General features: G+C 40.4%; 1 protein-coding gene across 8 annotated transcripts in view; it reads left to right on the top strand.

Moving 5' to 3' along the window:
* Positions 1 to 1,627: 1,627 nt before the first annotated feature.
* LOC146425606 (protein ARK2N) overlaps positions 1,628 to 10,687 on the top strand; it is a 139,691-nt gene continuing 130,631 nt past the window's right edge. For all 8 annotated transcript variants that reach the window (XR_014846504.1, XM_085041647.1, XM_085041648.1 and 5 more), the window contains exon 1: positions 1,628 to 1,791. The gene's annotated coding sequence lies outside the window, so the exon portion shown is untranslated. The remainder of the gene's footprint in view (positions 1,792 to 10,687) is intronic.

Genomic DNA, 10,687 nt, shown 5'->3' with positions numbered 1-10,687 from the left:
CCAACATGCTTATTGCAGGTTGCCTCCAAACTGTTAAGGAATATGTTCTGTAGGGTATATTAGACCATTGTTCTTTTTGCTACAACAAGTTCAGGGAAATCAGTTAGGAATCAAGGTATATGATTAGATTATCTATTAGCAGAAGAAGGGGGAGTGGGTAGAAAACTAAATGACTCAAACTGCTGTTTGCAAATAGATGACAATGGAAAAGTAGTGAAACATATAATAAAATGAATAAGAAAGTTAGCTCATGTACCAGTCCAAATGTGAAGATGGGAATGGGACATGTTTTAGTTGTTGCCTGGTAGATTGTGGGTTAAATCAATGTTATTTTTCCTCTTCTGTTCTATAGCAATTCTAATCATTTTACCATGCATGATACCTTGCTTAGTGCAGCTCATTCAGCAGGTGATAAAAAGGATGCAGGTAGTACCCAGGCCTACTGATCCAGAAATGGCTACAGAAGGACAGAAAATCATGTCACTGCAAATAATCACAAAAAAAAAAAAAAAAAGACCCAGGAAAAGAAAATTAAGTCAGTCATAACTAAGGTTTGTAAAGACAATTATTGAGAAGAAGAGGAGGGATTGAAAGGAACAAGAGGGAGATGTCTTTACAAAAAAACTGTGAGGCCTGCTGGTAGATAAGGCCAGATACTGATAGGTGAAAGAAGCAATGGGAAGAACCATAAATTCCAGAGGAATTCCACTAATTGATACAGAGTGTTGCTCACCCAAGGCTGTGCTAAATTTCTGGACTTAGAGAAAAAGAACAGATACAAAGAAAAAGAAAAGGGGGGGGAGCACATTAGAGGGGGGTCTGTGTTTGGCGATTTGGGAAGTCTGTACCTCCTAAGTACCTCAGCCAATGGGGAAAGAGAGAGGGAAATGCGGCTGCGAAATTAGGATAAAAAGGAGGCTGCGTCCTCTAGCAATTTGAGAGACCCCCATGGGAAATTGCCCTTATGACCTCTCTGTTTATTCCTGAATAAAGCTATGGGACTCCTCTGTCTTCTTTTTGGACATAAACCTCTGGTGTTTGTGGATCCATTTTCCTGAGAAATGTATTGTGCAGTTGTGCAGCATATAAACCCCAGGGATGCAAAGCTAAATACCCTGATTAAGAAACATCAGAAGGATGTTTAATGCATGCATTACAATGTTGCCCTAATTGCACACCACTTTCCCCCACCCAGTTCCCGGGTCTCTGATCTCAGGGAGTGCAGAGGCAGGATCACCAGGATCAGTGTTGGAAGAAGAAGGAGCGTTGGACAAGAGACCGGAGAGAGCGTTTGCCATGCCAGGATCCTGCCGCTTTCACCTGTGTCTCTCCCGAGCTCAGCCCTCTTCGTCGCCCGGCCCCTGCGCCAGAGAAAGACATTTCTTTCTTTTTGTTTCCTTCTACTTCCTCCTCTGCTCTTTTCCTTTGGTGAGTCGGCTCGGACTACTGTGCTTGCTTTACACACTCTACTTCGCCACTGGCGAAGCCCCAACCTCCGCTCCCCTTAGGGCTTGAAGGTAGGGGAGGGAGGGTACGGGGCCTCAGCCGCTCTGTGCCGTGGGGTGGCGCTGGCGGGCACGGCGGCCGCTCTGCGCGGCTTTTAGTTGTTCCGGCGGTGGCGGAAAAAGGAAGTGACGCCACGTGCGGAGCCCTGCGGCCTCTGGTGATATTCTCTCTGGCGTTGGGGGCGCGGAGTGGCGTCCGTGCGGCTGAGACCAAGCTCTTTCCAGCCGCTCATGCCCCAGCTGCTATCCCCCGGGTGGAGGCTAGGAGGGGCATTGCGGTGTCTAGGTGAGTGGGGCTGGCGCGGCCAGGGCTCGTCCACTGCGCGCTCCGGTCGGGCCGGGCCCCCTTGCCTCAGCCGCGGGGGCGTCGGAGCCATTACCGTTAGCCTGGCTGCGCGTGAGCGGTTGGCGGTGAGGCGCCACGCGAGAGGCGGATGGCCTCGCACTCCCCCCACCCTCCCGCGGGGCTGGCGGAGGCGGGAGGGCACACCCTGGGGCCTGGTCCCATCAGGGTCGGGAAGGCCCGCGCCATGTATCATCCGCGCCGGCCGACGTCTTTTCAGGGAAACGTGGGAGTCTGTTGGGAGCTTTCAGTACTGACCGCCTTGGTAATAGTGATCTCACGGCCTGGCCCAGTACTGGGACCGCGGGGTCTAGCCTAGCCGCCGCTTTTCAGCTCTAACCTTGCCTGGAGTCAGCGGATGAAAGCCTCACCACAGCTCCTGGAAGCAACTTTGGCCACTTAGTGTCATGAGATCGTGTTAGCTGTTTGGAGAAAAACTCCTTTGAAAAACAAGGGGTGTAAACTGCTTCAGTTTTACGCGTCTCTAGTTTTTTTTTTTCTTCTTTGTTTACCTTGTGGGAAGCTATATTTTATGTGGAAAAAAGTTCCAAATTGTTCGTTGCTTATCTAGCCTGAGTTCCCCTTGAGCTCTTAATATCTAGGTTGCAGTTGTGGCTTTGAGCAACAGTCATCCGTGGAGAATGTAAAATTTAACTATGCTGCCTTTTTAGAAGGAAAAAGGCATTCTGAGCAGACTTGGAATAATATAACTATTTCCCCAATTCCAATATTGAAACTTTCTTTGCCTTTATTTCTAATTGTATTTTTGTCTTAGTTTATTAATAGCAGAACAAGGCAACTTGTCTTAAAGTTTGTAGGTACCTTTGTGAAACCATAACTGTAATAATTTAGTTAAACAAGGTCTTGGTTGTAACTAGTTACACATTTTAAACCAGCACAAAGTACCTAACTGTTTCAAAGGCTGGAAAAAAATCTTGTCTATAGAGATTCTATGGCATAAGTCAGTCCTGTTTGGTATTGCGGTTTGGGTTTTTTTTGTCACTGTCAAGTAATTCTAGCTTTTAAAAATGAATGAGTAGTAAATCTTTGAATGCTTGAGCATCTCTCTAAAAATGTAAAATTTTTCTTAATTCCCACTCCCAAAGATTTTATTTGGTTTTAAGTCTCCTCTGGTACTTGTCAAGACCATAAGACCAAATAATAGTTTCACTTATAGGCAAGGGCTAGCCTATTTTCAGTTTTCAAGCTAAAGTTTTAAGTACAAACAGTAATAGCTCTCACCTTAGAACAGCAAACAAACATTAAAATTAAAATGTTTCTCTTAAAGTATCCTACGTTGCTTAAGTCTATTAAAAATGTAATGTTTGACCTTGAGATGGAAACTGATTATGGTACTCTTTTGAAGTCTTCATCTTCTGGTTCTCCTGCCTTAGTTAACACCTGTAATGACCATTTCTATGATATAAGAGCTGAAAGTCAGGCAGTCACAACAGTGCAGCTTCTCCTGTTGCCCTAGAAGAGGGTAACATTGCTTTTGCAGAGCAAATAGGTTTGTAACAACCTCTAAGGAGTCATTAAGTTGCTTGTTATGCATTTTCTAAGCCCATATATCTTGCACCCCCCCCCTTGCATGATACCAAAGTGGCGAAATGAAGTGTAGAGAACTCAGCCATCTGACAGCAATAATTTTTAAGCATAATTTTCTGAACATTTACTGCTAGCAATCTAGCATAGTTTGGTGCTGGCAAAAGAAGCTCCAAAGGGGGTGATTATGTGGCTGCTAAAGGCTAATAAAATAGTGCTTTTTTTGTGGTTCAGATATATCAGTAACACTGGCACTCTGTGTAGGGAATTAGGCGGAGGGACTGTGGGGGTAATGGAAGATAGTATGTGAGTTTGGGCAGCTGGTATTTATACCCAAGTATGAGGATAACAGTTCTGACTCATTTTTAAACCCTTTATTTTTTAATTATAATGTGTTGACTATTTCTGTTTGCTCTTTAACTTAATTGCTGGTTGACACTAAGAGGTGCAATGAGATTCCTAAGAAATCAGGAAAAGTGACTGTAGTTTTATGCATTCAAGTGTATGATGTGTATTGCAGTACAGCCTGGGCATTTATGCTTTTGCTTGATAAGTGCATGCAGTCTGCCTGCCTGGTAGAAATTAAAGTGCACAAACAACCTGGGAAATGAGTGGATACATTAAACTGGGTACTGTGAAGGGAGGGGAAAAGGTAAGGAACCTGAAGCCAACCACAAGGCAGTTGAGAAAGGTTGATAGAGCGATCACAACACACAGAAACTAAGCCCTGCTCTAACTGATAAAAAAGAGATAGGAAGGATGTTTGTGTGCATTTCACAAATGAGCAGATCACACTGGTAGCTGACAGTGTGGAGGAGGTGGGGATTAATGAGGTAAAATAAGATTGAATGATGTATTTGCTGTGTCTGCTTCATATTTCTACTAGCCGAAAAGGCATCAGAACAAAGAATAAATATGGAGAATCATGAGGGGCTTTGAACACTAAAAGTTTGGGAGTTAAGTGGATACAACTTGATCTTGTTATAACGAGACTGAGTTATATACTGAGATCTCATTGGTATAACTTGATCTTGTGAGTGAACTGGTGGTTGGTGACCATCTTGACCACAATGACCACAAAGCAATCGAGTTTAAAATCTGTTGCCAGGAGGAAAAGTGCCAGCACAACCTCAATCCTAGATGTGAGGAGAGCAGACTTCAGGCTGCTCAGGCAACTAGTGAGTAAGGTCCCCTGGGAAAACACTTTTGCAAGTGCTGGGGAAAACACTTTTGCAAGTGCTGGGGTCCATCAGTGCTGGTCACTTTTTAAAGATCACCTCCTAAGGGCACAGGAGCAGGCAATTCCTAAATGTTAGAAGTCCAGCAGACAAGGCAGAAAGCTAGCTTGGCTGAACAGGGACCTTCTTCTGGAGCTAAGGCAAAAGAAAAATTACTTGTATTTGAAGACTCTTTCAAGCTAGGATATTTGTTTCAATATATGTGGATTGTGGATTTGATGTTATAGTGAGACTTGTAGCATCCTGCACAATGCTATTCTGCTTTGATGCTTAAAAATTTCCTGGAAATGAGCAGAAAAAGCCAGACCTCAATTGGATAAGTGTTTTTTCTGTCTGTTTCTGCTCTAATGTCATTTCATGGTGCTTGGTCATTAGCATTTCAAGACTTATTTAAGAGAAGGCAGATTTCACTTCCATTCATTCAAAATGGATAGAGGCCAAGTGACTCTCAGTAGCAGAGCTGGAAATAACTAAGTGCCAGATTTTATAATACGAGCTGTCTGCATGATGAAGCAATTACCATTTCAATAATTTGTTTTTCATTGGAAATAATTGCATTTCCATTGTACCAGTTTGAGGTTGGTGCTCTATGTACTGTACTGTATTACTGTGTAATAGGACTGTCAAACTTTCTGAAGTAAAAAGAAGCAACTTGACATGATAGCCAGGTAAGGTTGACAGTGCTGTTCTCTTGTACTGTGGCTTTCTTATCAGCTGGTAATTCTCCTGACTCTTCAGCACACTCTCCCGATTCTTGCTCTCTTGGAATGCCAACTCTGGCCAGAGGCAATTCTAAGTAATCCAGCAAAAGAAAAATTTTAGGGGAAAATGTTGGTAAAGAGTAGGTCAGGAAGCTGTTTATGAATTCCATGTACTTGTGGTTGGAAATAAATGTAAGATAAGGGGAGTTTAGAGGCTGTCTCCTAATGAAGTTGGATAAAATGCTGGTAGCCTGAGGCCTTATGTTTAATAAGATATTTTTTGGAAATGAAGTTATCATTGTGGGAAAGAATGGGCTTATGGGTAGTAGTGCCCATGAGCTGGATTACTGATAAATACAATTTGAGTTGTCAATAGCTGTGGTTCCTCCAGAGCTGGTAACACCTTTTGATCAGCACTATGCAGAATCTGTGAGGAGTTATTAAAAAATATTTCTTTGAGTATTGTTTTTAGAAAGCCTTAAAGGTGAAGTTTTATTTTCCATGTTTCCACTTACTGTTATTAATGAGTCATCTTAAAGGCAATTCACAGGCTTTGGATCCGCTCATTGTAATAAAGAAAATCCAGAAATTATTGAATAGCATAAAACTAAGGTTGGGAAATACATTGAGTATCTTGCCAGAGTTAATTTCATAAGCCCTCAATAATTAGCTATAGACCTCACGCCAATTTAAGGTTGGATTTATAACAGACACTTGATTTCCCTTTTTTTTTTGTTTTTTTGTTTTATAAGATGTAAATGTTTTTTCTGCTTTTTTAACACCTGTAGTGGATTACACTGTTTGTGTAGAACTCATCAAACTACAACAATAAGACTGTTGAATGAATGGAATGGGATTGAATTACTACTCCAGACCTGATGCTCTTTTTTCTTTTATCTCCCCATTTGCTGGGGAAGTTGTATATATTGTTTGTTTCCTGTTGCTAATTATTACTTTTATTCTTAAAAAGGCTCTGCCAGCTGAGCCACTTTTTCCTAAATCAAGACCAATAATGAAAAAAGTAATTTTGGGGTAATTGGTGCTTTTATTTAAGGATAAGTAAGGGGTTTTTTGGTTGGATAAGTAAGGGGTTTTTTGGTTGGTTTTATTTTTGCTTTGTTTGAGGTTTTTTCCTCCTATCGTTACTTGCATGGTACTGCTGAAAACTACCTTTTAATTTTCTTTTGCTCTTCTTTTAGCTGATAGCTTGGTATTCTCTTACATACTGTGATTTAATTTCTGTAGTCAAATATATGCAAAGTCTTCTGTATGTCATGGGAAAGAAATGTCTGTTTCCTGGTCTGTCTATTATCTTCTTGAAGTAGAGGTTGAATTTTTTCACCTCTGCCAACTGGGAGTAAATACTGTAGAAAGTACCTAATAGTAAAACTCATGTTAGAGGCATTATTCATAACGCACATGCAACTGGCTTTTGGCCCAGTCAGTTCCGTTTTTTGGGTTTTTTTAATACAAAAAGTAGCTTTTGATAATTTTTAGAACCAACTTGTGTTTGCTTCATGCTATTTTTTTACCTGTTGTTTGTAAAAAGGTTATTCTAAGCTAAACCACTCCTGCACTGTCCTTTTTCTCTACCAGGCTTCCTTCTCCTTCCATGACAGACTGTGCCACAGTACCTATTATTCTTCCAGTGCTCACAGACATTTGTCTATGGCTGTGATGTCCTACAATAATTTTATCTTTTTTGTTTGTGCTGTTTTCAGCTGGGGTAGAGTTAATTTTGTTCACAGTGGCTGGTATGGGGCTGTGTTTTGGATTTGTGCTGAACACAGGGTTGATAATATAGAGATGTTTTTCTTATTGCTGAGCAGGGCTTACACAGAGCCAAGGCCTCTTCTACTTATCGTACTGCCATGCTGGCAAGGGGGCTGGGGATGCATGGGAGGTTGTGAGGAGACACAGCCAGGACAGGTGACCCCAACTGACCAAAGGGATGTTCCAGACCATATGAAGTGCTCAGTATATAAAGTGGGGGGAAGAAGGAGGAACAGGGAGGACATTTGGAGTGATGGCATTTGTCTTCCCAAGTCACTGTTATGTATGATGGGGCCCTGCTCTCCTGGAGATGGCTAAACACCTGCCTGCTCATGGGAAGCAGTGAATTAATTGCTTGTTTTGCTTTGCTTGTGTGTGTGGCTTTTGCTTTCCCTATTAAACTGTCTATCTCAACCCAGGAGTTTTCTAGCTTTTACCCTTCTGATCCTCTCCCCAATCCCGTGAGTGATAGAGCAGCTGTGTGGGACTTGGTTGATGGCTGAGGTGAAACCATGACGTTGTTGCATTAATTTCTTAGGAAAGCTCAACTAAGGAGAAGAATGTTAGGATTTGTAATGATATAGACTCAAAGGTTAGGTATCTTAAGCTAGCTGTGCTATTGAGTATGGTTCAGGGGTACGGGTGAGCTTTCTTGGTGAGAAGATAGCATGTTGCTTCCAGTGAAGCTATACTTGTTGCTTACTGAGTACCGAGACCACTGTCACAAGTGCTTTCTTCTTTAGGAGCACTTTGGACATGTAAGGATTGTGGTATTGATTGTTAGCAATCTGGTGGATGCTGAAATCAATTGGTACCTCTTATTACTGGTCAGAAAAGGTCAAGGGTTTGGTGGCAAGAGCAGCCCAACAGCAGTTAGTATCTTACTGTCAAATTTTCATAATTTGAATGCAACGTGACTTTGCCTTTAGTGTATTGATACCATTTATTTTTCAGTAGTATGCCTACTGCAAATCCATGTTTCAATATTTAGATTTTATACTATGAGTTTAATAATTAAAGAAACAAATTACTAATATTAGTGGTTTGTAGATGAGAAAATAACTTGAGGTGAGGGTTTGGTTGGCTTACAGCTCCTTTCTAGCCTTTCTGTAGGATTTGGGCATGTCACCTGATCTCTCAGTTGGCCAGACCATATGTCCTGGTTTCGGCAGCAATAAAGTTAATTTCTTCTCAGTAGCTGTTAGTGTCGTGTTTTGCATTCAGTATGAGAATAATGTTGATAACACACTGTTGTTTTGGTTGTTGCTGAGTAGTGCTTACCCAGGTCAAGGGCTTTTCCTTGTCTCATGCTCTGCCAGTGAGGACAGGCACAAAAAGCTGGGAGGGAGCATAGCTGGGACAGTGACCCGAACTGGCCAAAGAGAGATTCCATGCCATAGAATGTCATGCCCAGTATATAAACTAGGGCAGTTACCTGGAAGGGGGGCTAATCGCAGTTTGGGGATGGGGTTTGGCATCAGTCAGTGGTGGTAACTATATTGTGCATCACTTGTTTTTCTTGGGTTTTTTCTCTCTTTTTTATTTACTATTATTATTTTTATATTTTACTTTGTTTCAATTATTAAACTTTTCTTATCTCAACCTACAAGTTTTACTTGGGATTCTCTTCCCCGTTCTACTGGGGTGAGGGGGGGGGTGGTGAGCAAGTGGCTGCATGGTGCTTAGTTGCCAGCTGGACTTGAACCACACACCATAAAATGAGTAAGTTACTGCTCCATGCCAGTGCCTTGCATGGGAGACAGGAGCCTTATGAGTTTCTGCTGTTTGCCAGGCTTTTAGCAACAAGCAGTAATTTCTATCAGGGTAGCTAGCACCCCAAGACTCGGTCTCATTCACAGGGTTCTTTGATATTTGGCCGATTAGTCTTATGTGATGTAAAATACCATTTATTAGACACAGAAAATAACAAACATACATAGAACAGATTTACATACATACACAATAAAGGCATAATTGCAAAACTATAATAGCTAAAATGCAATTATGGGGTAAATGCTTGCAAAAACTATATAATAGCTAAAATGCAAGTTATAGAAAGGTACCTATTCTCATTATTATTTGCTAGCCAGAATAATACAATTTAGGAAACCAATGATCTTACCAAAATCCAATTTTGGTGCTGGGATACATTAGAATCCGCCCTTAATCTTGCAAGAAGTTACCACAGAGCTGTGTCCAGACTCTGGGGAGAGGCTTTTCCTCACGCTCCAGTATCCATGTAGAAAAGCTACCTTTTGTGAAAACCTGTGAGTTTTTATAGGATAAAAGTGTGCCTTGTGTGGTCACCAAAAATTATTGCTGTTTACTTTCCCACATTCTCTCTTCATTCCAAAGTATGAATTGCAGGTAGTGGTTTTAGACTTTCAGATGCCAACAGATAACCCCGGCCAGGCTGTTAACCTGAGTCATCCATCTTTTGCAACCGAGCAGAGAGAGAGAGAGAGAAGGGGGGGAGCGTCCTGCCACACTCCACCCCTGTGACCAGAAGGCGCTACTTTTACCTCATGAAGTGACCGTGCAGGTGTCTCTTGCCTTCATGCTATAAAAGCACTCATGTTTTAAATATATGTATTATTGTTAAATTTTTTAGTATACATTGTGTTTCCAAATTGTATTATTCTTTAATAGAACTTTGACTATGTTATTGATATTAATAGGAAGCACATGCTGTTGCTTCATTTTATGGGTTCATATAGCAGATTATATAATACAATATATATATTTTTTAAAAGAAACATTAGTAGTAACAACTAGGAGATTATAAAATATGGCATTAACTTCAGAGTGTCTGTAGTAATTGGAGACAATTTAACAAGTCATTTATATTGATATTAGTCCATGTAGGGTAGATTGTTTTCCACCCCTTGAGTCTTAGGGTCATAGGAGGACGTGATGCAAATCAGGAACAAAGAGTCTGTGGAGGCAGTTTCTTGATAGTAGCAACTGCAAGAGTTCAGTCTTCTTCAATGTTTCACTTGTTTTTGCTTAACATGTCAAGTGTTAGACAATTTTACAATAGTTTAAACAAATACACACACACATATATATATATAATTAATTTGGTTGTCTCAGGGGAATTAAAGATGTAATGAAAATTAATTATTTATTTAGAATATAATTCCATTTGGGAATTTATTTTTTATTTTGGGAGAATCAAAATTGATTCTATAATTTGAGTTATATTTAGGATGAAATTTTTCCACTGTGACAATCAGAGTAAAGGCATAGATACACTAAGGTAATATTTGTAGAGATTAAAAACGATATATATATATATATATAAACATTATTTAAAATAATCAGATCATTGAATCATTTAATACTTCAATAGTACTAAATAAGGCTTTCTTTTGAGGGTCTTTCTTTTAGAGAAGATGGTTATTATTTGATCTATATATTTTTGTTAGTTTCAATTTTTACATTTTGAATATGATCCATATACTATTAATGAACATTAATATTAGAAAGTTCTTTTAGCTTTATTCTTACAAAGCTAGTAGTGTTTTATATTGTTTGGAGTAGGCCCACTAGTGTGTGGTTAACATGCTTTTCTTAGCTATG

This window comes from Lichenostomus cassidix, chromosome W, assembly GCF_008360975.1.
Source record: "Lichenostomus cassidix isolate B80296 chromosome W, HeHo_3.0, whole genome shotgun sequence".
Taxonomy (NCBI): domain Eukaryota; kingdom Metazoa; phylum Chordata; class Aves; order Passeriformes; family Meliphagidae; genus Lichenostomus; species Lichenostomus cassidix.
This window is presented reverse-complemented; position numbering and strand designations above follow the sequence as displayed.